Source organism: Nymphaea colorata, chromosome 9, assembly GCF_008831285.2.
Source record: "Nymphaea colorata isolate Beijing-Zhang1983 chromosome 9, ASM883128v2, whole genome shotgun sequence".
NCBI classification, from domain to species: Eukaryota; Viridiplantae; Streptophyta; class Magnoliopsida; order Nymphaeales; family Nymphaeaceae; genus Nymphaea; species Nymphaea colorata.
Genome location: NC_045146.1, coordinates 18782642 through 18787534, shown reverse-complemented (window position 1 = coordinate 18787534; position 4893 = coordinate 18782642). Strand labels below are relative to the sequence as shown.

General features: G+C 37.5%; 1 pseudogene; it reads left to right on the top strand.

Moving 5' to 3' along the window:
- The first annotated feature begins 912 nt into the window (after positions 1-912).
- Positions 913-4893, top strand: part of LOC116260646 (uncharacterized) — a 22213-nt pseudogene continuing 18232 nt past the window's right edge.

Genomic DNA, 4893 nt, shown 5'->3' with positions numbered 1-4893 from the left:
AACATCACCTAAGACTGCTCCTGGAATTGTTGAATTTCTAGTCAATAATAAAAGAAATTAAGTGGGTTTTTAAACAAGCAAAATGTTTGAATTATTAGTGGCGATGAGACGAAACAAATATGCAAATCCCATATAAGTTAAAAAAGAAAGCAGTAAATCAATGCCATATGCTGGAGGCGATGGGGATCTTTAATTTAATTGTACAACTGATTGAAATTCTATAGTATAAAATTCCAGACATTCTAAACCGTGAAATTGTTTGTTTTTATAAATCCTTTGAAGAACTTTTGCAAGTTTTGTTGACATACCAAAATAATACAATACGATTTGATGTTCATTTCTCGATACCTTTCTAAATTTTAGAAAATGTTCGCGACTAAACTGCCATGACCTTGTCAACAATACCCAAAAATTTTATTTCCAGATTGCTCTGAATCAGATCCTGACTCTCTAGAGTGTGGCCGTTACTCAGAGCAGGTAATGGGGATAGAGTCCTTTCCAGTACCGACACTGGAAATCTCTAGATCGATCTCCTTCCTTCCACATTCTTCTTGACTGGTTTCTGGTTTCTGTTGGTCGCCATTAGAGAGACCAACGGAATCAGGGATTCCCCAGGACTAGTCTAGACAGATGAACCCCCACCATTTCCATCTCCCCCTATAAATACCTCGACCGAGCTTCCGGGGAAGCATCAGTTTCGTGTTTCTGCACATATTGGACAAGTTAAACTATCAGGTCTCGTTTTTGCTATGTCTCTTAAGTGCTTCTGATTGCTTGGCAGCAGAAGATGGGTGGTAACGGGCAGATGAAGAGGGCATCTTTCTTGGTGTTGTTAATCGCATCATTGGTGGTGGGGGTGGCATTCCTGCCGCAGACGGCGAGCACCCTGCTTCCCTACAGTAGGCTGTGGACATGATGATTCCTCAAGAAGCCGTGGATCCCTTCAAGATCCTCGAGCATTCCCCTATTGCAATTCCCAAGTCTCAGCATACGACCTTGACCCTTGCCTGCACCGATTGGAAGGAGACCTCTCATGCCCATCTCATCACCCTCGATGTCCTTGGTACGTATCTTCTTCTTCTTCTTCTTCTTTCACCATTTAATCTTTTGTTGGTCCTTGTTCTTTTGTTGTTTTGCAATTGGTGTCCCTCATTTGAACTCCAAAAAATGGAAGAGTAGGAGATTGGTGCTCTTGATAACTTTTGAGAAAATAGAAAGAAGACAATGAACACAGATTTACGTGGTTCAGATTTGTCATCCTACGTCCACGATATGAGCATCACGCAGCCTTGCTCTATTTTCTCATCATTTTTCTTTAGAGATTACATTGAGTATACATAGCACTGGAGGAAGACTTTGGAGGAAGGCCAAGAAGGAAGGTTTTTCCGCCTCAATGGCTATACAAATGGCTATAAGAGAAAAATATAGCAACAAAAGCAAATACTAAAAAGATAAGAAATTATTGACAAATTTGTATGTGTGATGCTGAAACGTTGACTTCTCATCACCCCCTCAAGTGGGGCATACAAGTCATAGCAGCCCTACTTGTTAATGGCTTCATTTAACTCTTTTCTTGATATTGCTTTGGTTAATCCATCTGCAAGTTGTTTTGAACTTGATGTGAAGGGAGTACTGATTTCGCTGTTCTGAACATTTTCTTGTATGAAGTAACAGTCAATTTCTATATGTTTTGTCTTTTCATGGAACACGGCATTTGCTGCAATATGAATAGCAGCTTGATTGTCACAATGCATTGGTGTTGGAGAACTGAATTCTATCCATTTCAGATAAAAGAGTATGAATCCAAGTAACTTCACTAGTTGTAGTGGCAATCTCCCTGTATTCCGCTTCTTCACTGACCTAGAAGTGGCTCGTTGTTTCTTACTTTGCCAAGATACTAGGTTATCGCCTACACAAATACAATAACTAGTAGTGTATTTTTGATTCCTGCTTCCTCCCCAATCTGCATCAGAATATGCTCTAATGTTGACATGGCCATTTCGTTTATATAATAATCCTTGGTCGGGAGACTTCTTCAAATATTTGAGAATCCGTTCAACCATGTCCCAATGTTCCTGAGTCGGATCATGCATATGTTGGCTAACAAGATTTACTGTGTAGGTGATGTCGGTATCGTGACTGTGAGATATATAAGCTATCCTACTAGTCGTTGATATCTTGAAATTTCTGGAGTTTCCTGTTTCTCAGTAATGGCTTCTTTGTTGTTGTTGACCACTGGTGTATCTACACAGGACGACGTTCAAGCTTTCCAGTTTCTTTGAGTAGATCAGTAACATATTTTCTTTGCAACATAGATAGTCCTTTCTTTGACTATGCAATTTCTATTCCCAAAAAATATTTTAACTTTCCCAAATCCTTTATATCGAAGGTCTTTTGAAGTAGTGCTTTTGCATCCATGATCTTGAAAGTGTTGCCACTTGTGATGATTATGTCGTCTACATAGATACGTATCAAAGTAATATCATTGTCTTTCTTACTAATAAATAACGAGTTGTCAGCCTTACTCCTATAGAATCCTACTGTTCAAGTGCTTTGCTCAATTTCAAGTGTTGTGCTCGAGGAGATTGTTTAAGTCCGTATATCGTTTTCGCAGCTTGCAGACTGATGTAGACTTTTCTTGAGTCCATCCAATATGTAGTTTCATATATACTTCTTCTTCTAAGTCTCCCTGAAGAAAGACATTTTTTACATCTAATTGAAATAGTGACCAATCATAATTGCAAGCAATCGAGAGAAATATTCGAACTGTATTCATCTTGGGTACCGGGCCAAATGTTTCCTCATAATCCATTCTTTGTGTTTGAGTATACCCTTTTACGACCAGCCTGGCCTTTATCTTTCCACTGTTCTATCACTGTTGTATTTGATTTTAAAAAACCCATCTGCAAAGAACTGCATGTTTTCCTTCAGGCAATTGAGTAATCTCCCATGTTTGATTTTTGTTTAAGGCATCAAGCTCTTCATGCATAGTTTGATCCAAAGAGGATTATCTTTGGCCTCCTCATAAGATCTTGGTTCTAATTCTCTTTTTATGATAGCCAAAAAGGCGTAGTGTTTTCTGAAAAAATTTAAACATCACATTGATTTTTCGATAGAATGGCATAATTGCCTATATGTCACATATCTTTCAAGTGCCTAGGAGGTTGAATGGTTCTTTGTGATCTTCTAGGCTCAGTGACTTCAGTTGTGCCCCTTCCAACTTCATGAGCTCCCAAGTTTTTAAATCAAGGTCTGCACTTGAGCTTCTTCTATGCATTATGATTACCTTGGTTGGTAGAAATGGCAACTAAATGATCATAAATGGTAATGTTTGGCAGAATAGTTCCCCTATCGTCTTTCTTGATGATGGTGATTTTTGAAATATAGCAGTGACTCATCAAATTTGACATTTCTAAAAATATACATGCGCTGGTCACAAGGATTGTAACATCTATACTCTTTTTTGTTGACTGAATATCTCATAAATTCACATTTGCGAGCTTTAGGGCTTTGTTTGTCTCGTTCAGTTTTGTCGACCATAACATATACAATGCTTCCGAACAATTTCAAGTGATCGATACTAATCTTGTGTCCTGTAAGGATGTGAAGAGGTGATTTTCCTCTTAACATGCAGCTAGGAGTTCAGTTAATTTGGTATCAAGCAGTCATAATCGTCTCTCTCCAAACTATTTAGGCATACAAGACTAAAAAAGTAAGGAACCTGTAATTCTGTAATTTCAAGAATATGACAATTTTTCCTCTCGTCTACTCCGTTTTGTTGCGGAGTTTTTACACATGAATATTGATGCATCATGTCACTCAAATTCTCAAAATTTTCAAAAAAAACTGCTTTTAAACTCAATCCCATTGTCGGTTCTTAGGGTCTTAATACCAACATTGTATTGACTTCGCACCATATTGTAGTCAATCACAATTTTTTCAATAACTTGATCCTTGGAATTGAGAAGATATAACCAGGTTACCTTAGAGAAATCATCAATAAATGATAATTAATATTTAAAACTATTATATGATGTTACTGGGGTAGGACGCCAAACATCAGCATGCACCAATTCAAATAGTTCACTAGCAACAATTTTGGACAAAACAAAAGGAGGACAAGTCATTTTAGCATATTGACAAATTTCACACACACGTAAATCAAAAGTTTCTTGAGGAAAAATTAACGACGAAATTCTACTGGACGGGTGGCCAAGTCTGCAATGCCATAAGTGAGAATCAAATCCCGAGCTAGCAGTCATAGCAACATTATTATTTTGATCAATCACATACACTCCATTCTCTTCTTTTCCTTCACCAATAGTCATATTCATCAACCTATCCTGAAACATCACATTGGTATGAGAAAAGATAACATTGCAATTTAGATTAAGTGTAATCTTAGAAACAGAGAGTAGATCAGATGCCAGATTAGGCATATAAAGAGTCTTTAATTCTTTTTCAAAAAAACATGTTTTCCCAACTCCAACAACTTTAATGGAGGTGCCATCAGCTATAGTCACGTTCTATTTTCACTTTTATTTTTTATATCTTTCAAGTTATTGTGAAAACATGACATATGTTCAGATGCACCTGAATCCATGATCCAGGAGTAATTTCTAGTAAGAGAGGGATCTGAGTTCATACTTGGTTGATTTTTAGGTGAAGTGAACGCTGATGCAGCAGTTGCTGTGTTGGTGTCTTTTTGGCCATTCAAATTTTTAATCATCTTTGCAATAGTAGCAAGAGTAACATCACCTTCGTCGGATTAAACCAATCGTTTGCCTCTATTTCTGAGCGACGGCCGAACCTCCATTTTTTCTTCATGTTTTTGCTGACCGAGGCATTGAATGCAACTTTTTCAATGTTATCCACTACTAGTTTTAGTATTAA